Source organism: Jaculus jaculus, chromosome X (genome assembly GCF_020740685.1).
Source record: "Jaculus jaculus isolate mJacJac1 chromosome X, mJacJac1.mat.Y.cur, whole genome shotgun sequence".
Classification (NCBI taxonomy): Eukaryota; Metazoa; Chordata; class Mammalia; order Rodentia; family Dipodidae; genus Jaculus; species Jaculus jaculus.
Window position 1 is genome coordinate 118,723,727 of NC_059125.1, and position 7,773 is coordinate 118,731,499.

The window sequence follows — 7,773 nt, forward strand, 5'->3', positions numbered from 1 at the left end:
AACTTGGGAGTGATGTCCTTATAAGACAATTGTAAGTAAACAGTAAGCAACTTGGAAATGACGAGGCTATGGAAGAACTGCAAGTGACTTACATATCCACGAATTGTACTTAACTTTTCTGTGTTTGCTTTGTCTCTAAAAGAATCTATTGATTTAAATAATTTAGATTCTAGATACCTGAAAAATCAAATGACTGTCAGAACTGAGAAATAAATCCACCCCCAATTAAAACAACGTAATGTGTGGTGGAGGAGGCTGGAGAGATGGCTTAGCAGTTAAGGCACTTGCCAGCAAAGCGAAAGGACCCAGGTTTGATTCCCCAGTACCTATGTAAAGCCAGATGCCCAAGATACCACATGCATCTGGAGATCATTTGCAGTGGCTAGAGGCCCTACATGCCCATTCTCTCTTTCTCTCTCTATCTACCTCTTTCTCTTTCTCTCACAAATAAAAGATAAATAAAATATATTTTTTAAATAAAATTAACTGTTGGGCTGGAGAGATGGCTTAGCGGTTAAGCGCTTGCCTGTGAAGCCTGAGGACCCTGGTTCGAGGCTCAATTCCCCAGGACCCACGTTAGCCAGATTCACAAGGGAGCGCACGCGTCTGGAGTTCGTCTGCAGTGGCTGGAGGCCCTGGCACGCCCCATTCTCTCTCTCTCTCTCTCTCTCCCTCTGTCTCTTTCTCTGTCTGTCACTCTCAAATAAGTAAATAAAAATACAACAAAAAAAATTAACTGTAGTGGAATTGGAAATAAAGCCTGGATTTACTACCATTTGAGAACATCATTGTTACACAGCAAAGGCTGAAAAGTGGATTCTGTGTAGCTCTGAAAGAAGGATAAAATGAAATGGTGGAATCTGTTGTCTTTCAGTTACAAACCTGTTCTCTAACTTCTTGCTATTAAGATAGGCAACGTCTGCTCTGATATAATAGTTCATACTACAAGTTGCTTACTGGATCTGTGACATTAGAAAAGTTACTCAACTTCATGATTTCCATTCTCTCAAGGTAGACAAACAGCATGTTTAAGAAGTGAGCAAGGATAGAGTCATATAGTATTTGGTACACTACCTGGCACATAATAGATACTTAACATATTTTTAGTAGTGTTAAAATTCTATGAGTATTAATGCTAAATGCAAGCTTCCTGAATGTGGTCAGAAACAGTCTACATTAAGTATATTATGTCTACATACTGTATCTCCATTTTTGATATTGAGCATGAACAAATGAAATAGTTGCAATAGTATATATATTTTCCATAGGAACGTTCATTTGGAAAACCAAGAACAAACTGAATGGTAGTTACATAAAGATGTTAAAAGTGAACCTCAATACTTATTTCTGAGTGGTTGAATTATGATTTTTCCATTTTTAATCTGCATTAGTTAGTCATTGCATGAGGAAATCATCCATTTGGATATTTCCCTCTTGTTTTATCTCTACTACTTAATAAGTGTGGAAGAAGAAAACAATAAACTTGTTCTTAATGTTTCCTATGTATCAAGCAATATATGTGCATATCATGTATACATAAAGTCCTAGATACACATATATACATTAAATATACACATTCATGCATATACAGACACAATGGAATCACATTATAATCTTGCAAATTAAAAAATTATTTTGGATTTACTGACATTTGATAAGTTAAGAGAGAATCAAAGACTGTTTCTCTGATTTCACATGCCAGTTTTCAGAGATAGCCCCACACTATACAAATGCAAGTTGATCAGCTGACAGTAGAAATAAGCTTATGAGTTTTGATATCACTTCTGAAATTCATCTTAGTGGAAACCAGCATTTCCTTACTCCACATATGTGTAGCAATCCATTACAAATTTTGCTGAGTTTTGTTTTTTTTTATTTTGAAGGTTATTAAAATATTCATAGCACCATGTAAAACAAATGTCACTGAATGGAGATGACTACTGTTTGGCCTTTGTATCTCAGAGATAAACTTCTTTATCTTTTTAGATAGGAATAAAATGAAGCATCATTTGTTAGGATTTACCCAGTTACTCTGATAATTCAGTTCATTCTACCAAGATGACTGCTGACTGTCAATTTGGCCCAATCATTGTCAAAATATAAATTACTTTAATACAACAAATAATGTTTGAGGTTGTAATATAATGACCTATCTTTTAACTGAATTATTCATAATAAATCTAGTCATGCAGATGGACATTCGGTTTGTCAGCCAGAAAAAAATCCCGGATTATTACACAGCTTCCTACTAAATTATGTCTCCATATCTCTGAAATAGAACTTCTTCCCATAAGTGCCTGGCCATGAATTCTCGCAGCAGCTACCCACTATAAGAGTGTCTGTTCATTCAAGCTACTCTGCTCTGGGCCACATGCTAAGCAAAATGCAGTTTTCCTGCCTTCACAGAGCCTACTGGCTAACAACACTTTACTGACCACATCTACTGTTATCTATGAAAAGCAAAAAACTGCTTACATTGCTTCTTCTCCCTGTTTGAGTCTTTTCTTTTCACACCCATAAACACACAACACCATAGCACTTAAAAATGTCTTTACTGCATTTATTCACTCATGTCACTCCTATTCTTCAAGCCAGTAGTGACTCATAGCCTTAAGGAAAAATCAACATGACCCTCAGCACAAAATACAAGGTCCTTCATGATATGCACTTTGCCAGTGACTTAAAGCTGTTGTGCCTTTCACTACCATTAAAGCTTCCCAGACATGCCTCATCATTTTCATATGCTTTTTTTTTTCTGTTTGGAGACCAATACCTTGTTCTAATATCCTAACCCCTTCTCTTTTTAATTATGATAAATAGAAAATGGATTGCAGAGGATAATGGAGCCAATAACTTTGGAAAATAGTTTTATTTATTGCTTTTTTCCCAAAATGAGATCTTTGTGTTTAAGTTTCTTTGTACTGTTTCACACATACTGGGAACAACTTATGTAAAATCCAGATATATTATTTATCCAAGTGCTTTTACATGTATTATATATACTTATGTTCATAAGATTAGTTCTATAGGTTGGGCATGGTGGTGCATGCCTTGGGAAGCAGTGGTAAGAGAATTGTTGTGAGTTCAAGGCCCCCCTGAGACTACATAGTGAATTCCAGGACAGCCTGGGCTAGAGTGAAACCCTACCTCCAAAAAAACAAGAAAAAAATAAAATAAGATAAAAAATAAAAACATGAGTTCTAGAATATTTTATGTGAAGAAAAATGCATATAAGCATAATTGGTGTCTGTAACTCTGCAACTATATCAGTAAGTGCTTTACTTTATTCATGTGACAATTATATTTAATTCACCAACATTTCATGATTGACTGAATCTTGAGCATTTTTAATTATTTCTAATTCATATGTTACAAGTTGTGCCATATTAATAATAGATAGATAGATAGATAGTTAGATAGATAGATAGATTCAAAGAGAGATTTTCCAAGTCATCTAAAAGTGAACATGTATGTTTCCAATTTTAAACAATTTTCATTGTTCTAATTGTTTCTATCTATATCTAAATGTTCCACTTTCATGTACTTTCTTCCACATTATATATTTCCAGATATATCTTTAAAAATAAAATTCAGCTAGGACTTGTGATATGTACCTGTAATCCCAGAAATCCAGAGGCAGAAGCAAGGAGGCTCACAAGATCTAGGTGCTTGCTCTATGTGTTAAGGCACTGCCTTAAGGTATTTTAATAAAATAAACAAACCACAATTGATATATATATTCCTTCATATGATGATTGGCATTTATTTGGTGGTTTCAGTTTTTGCCTTTCATGGAAGGACATCTGTTCATTTTTGCAACATATATATTCTCTTTTCTTCACTTTTTTTCAGGCTTCCCCAAGTTTGGATGATGTATTTTACTCAGCATTTTTATGTTTAAAGAAGAAGAGTATCAGAAAGTTTTGGGGCATGTTCTTTTCATCTCTTACTTCTTCACTTGATCGTTAGGTAAAAAAAGCCTACCTTGAACTACCAGAATGGGAGTGGTGTCCCTTAATTGGACTCCCACACTCCTCATTGATTGTCTCCAATAGAACACATGTTATATTGTTTTGTTTTCTTTTATATTTTTGATTTTTCCTTACTACTTCTCAGTCTCACTGAACTCCTCAGCTAGTCTCATTTCCAATTTGATGTTGGTGTGGGTATGTATGAGTATTTGCACATGTGTGTATGTGTGTGTGTGACCTGCATGAGCACAGATAGCAGGTTATTTACCAAAGCACATACAACTTACCAGTGGTTTTACCACTGAAGCAAACATTTCCTGTACCTCAACAACCCTTAACTCCTATTAATTCTTCAGGAAGGATTGGGTAACTCATTTACTTTTCCAATGTACATGATAGAACTTTGATGAGCCTCATATTATGCATGTCTTTTGTATGTAACCATAGACACCATAAACTCATGAATGCAATGACCATGTCCTTTACAGAAGACAGCGTTCAATAATAATCCTATTATGTTGTTTTATCTCCTAAGTGATCCTTGAAGTAAGTATAATTTCTTTTTCTATTCTACATACACCCTCCAAAACTGGCATACTCCTTCTCATACAGTAGATTGCCAGTGGTTTTCATTTTATTTATTTTTGTTATTTTTTATTATTTTTAATGGCTGTGTTGGAGCATCAAAGGAATATTGTCTTTTATCTCTATTTATCTTTCTGATCATTAATCCAAAGTATATACAATTTCCACACCAATACCCAAACATAACATGGAACAACATTTTAATTTCAAAATAAAGCAAAAAAAAAAAAAAAAAAAAAAAACCTTCCTAGCAATGATTAGTCTTTCTAACTTACCCATGAACACTATCTATGTCAATTTACTCTAATTACATATTTGTGTGAAAAATTAGCTGGTAAATGTGAATGACAGAATTAGTCTTCAAAAACTTGCAACTGTCTAAAACAATGAACAAAAGTATATCTAACATGAATAGATGCAAATTGCAGTAATTCGACTTAAAAGTTGCATAATGTATAGATGACCCAGAATAATATCAGTATATCTGAAAAGACTTAGATGTTTGCCTTGAATATAGACTGAACATGAATCAATAATGATACATGACTACCAAAAATTAAAGTGTTTTTCAGTTATCTACTTACATTTTAATATCAAGTGCAAGGGATTCAAAAACACTGAAATTCTGGCTTCATTTCAAAGTACATTTGAAGAGGACAATCTGAAAATAAGAAACTATACACAAATCTACTATATGGGGAGAAGAAACAGTAGAATGTTGAAAGCTTTTTATATTGTTCTAACAGAGCAGTAATTGAATGAGCAATGCTTTTAAGTATTGTGTATATAACATATGTACACACACATATGCCCACAGTATTTGGCTTACTTTACCATGCAAATGGGCTTGCAATTTTTGTAAGAGTCAGCTTCTCTGCACCAAATTTTCAAAAAACCTGAAGGTAATTATGAAACAAGCAAGCAACCAAACAAAAACCTTGCTGTGCTGAAACTGGGAAAAGCTATTCAAAGAGCTTAGCAACCTAGCTGCCAAGTAAATTAGCCATGAAATTCTCTAATATGACAACAACAAATCTATTTTTCAATGGCAACAACAAAGGTTCAGGTTAGTGGTTAGCAAATGTTCCTGCCCACTGGAATGATCTGGTTCCTACCTGTAAATAGTTTGACATAATTGATAACAGGATGCAATCTAAACATCAAGAATTTATAATGTTCTCTATATGATCTAAAGTGAACACAATGTGGAAGCCATTATTTTATGTTGGTAGTGGTGGGGATGGTAGAATATCCTCCTTTATTCACATCTACTTGCCAAGAATATAAAGCAACTCTGTGGTATGCTTGGTATCACAGAGACCATTTTGTAGATGAGGTTTTCAACCCTAATGATGATGATGAAAGCTGAAATCAATTTAGCACATACTAAGGTAACTTTTCTGGGGTTACCTCTTTAGTAAGTAGAATTAGAATTCAAAATCAAGTCTCCTAAATGTGTAAGTGCATGATGCCCAACATGTTGTATGAAGGAGGTAAGAGCACAGTAGATATGTTATTGAAAACTTGTCCAGAAATCATATTTTAGTACATTAAATGATATTTTTAATGCACCTGGGAACTTGTTATTTATAACAAGCATGCAGTGAGTTCACATTCATCTTCGATATTACTCTTGAGAACATAGCTCTAATAGTAGCTCTTTCACAATATAGGAGACTTCAAAATTCAATAGACAGTAAGCTCACACTGATTCAGTAAGTATACTAAACATCATACAGATGATGTGATTATTCTTAGGGTGCATTAATAAAACCTATGCTATCTATACTTGAAATATGTTTTGGTTAGAACATGCAAACATATTGAGTACAGTTTCTAGGCTCTACAACTCTCCTTTTTGACTATTATAGTAAAGTGGTAGAAGCCTACAATAACATATTTGAAACACTTAAGGCCAGATATCCTTCAAAATTCAGTTTTTAGCATGAAGTAAACTAATTCACACTGTACAGTGTATATTACATAGCTCATCAAGTGGTAACTAAGAAGCATCCCCATAATCAAATATAATATTTCCAGAAAAAAATATAAACATACATACTGTTTGGCAATAATTAAGATTATATACATATAACCTTAATTATTGTAAAAGAATGCTCTTTCAGTTTTCCTATGTTTGCATATTAGACATTGAAGAACTATATATATTCATCCTAGTGAATATTAATTACATAAAGGATGAAAATGAAAAAGAAGAAAAAGTGACTATCAATCCTCCATTAGGCCAAGATTCAGAACTACAACGCTTTTAATTATTTCTACACATGTGTCCCTTGCTAGTTAATACTGGAACTCAAAGTACTGTGTTTAGCTAACTGTGGTCATGCACACAATTAATCCTAGCACTCAGGAGGCTGAGGTAGGAGGATCTCCATGAGTTCAAGAATACCCTGGGACTACAAGGTGAGTTCCAGGTCAGCTTGCACTAGAATGAGACCATACCTTGAAAAAAGAAACACTGTGTTAATACATGTCTTTTATGATTTATACACATTTTAATTTTTTATTAATTGTGAACTTTGTAGATTTATACACTTAAGATAGTATTTAAACTTTCAACTAATACATTCATTCTACTTCTAAACTTCTTCCCTATTTCACCCACCACTACTGCCACCCCTTCATGCTAATTGAACATGTTAACCCCCTTTTTTATTTTCAGGTATAACTGTACAATATACTTTATATTTGTTTTATCAACATTGATTTTGAGACGGCATCATTTCTTAACTTTGTTTCTCAGACAAGACTGGGTGTATTCAGGGTGGTATGGGCTTAGATATAACTGTTTTTCAGACAAGGTCTCACACTATAGCCCTGACGGTCTTGGAACTCAATATGTAGTCCAGGCTGTCCTTTATTTTTATTTATTTATTTATTTGACATAGAAAGAGGGAGAGCGAGAGAGAGAGAGAAAGAGAATGGGCACACCAGGGCCACCAGCCACTACAAACAAACTCCAGATGCTTGTGCCCCCTTGTGCATCTGGCTAACCTGGATCCTGGGGAATTGAATTTGGGTCCTTTAACTTTGCAGGCAAACACCTTAATCACTAATCCATCTCTCCAGCCCCAGGCTGTCCTTTAACTGACCACAATCCTTTTACAAGTGCTGGGATAATAGGCATGAGGCACCATGCCCAGCTAAAATAGTCATTCTTTCTTTTATTCTTCATGTTACTGTGGATTGAACCCAA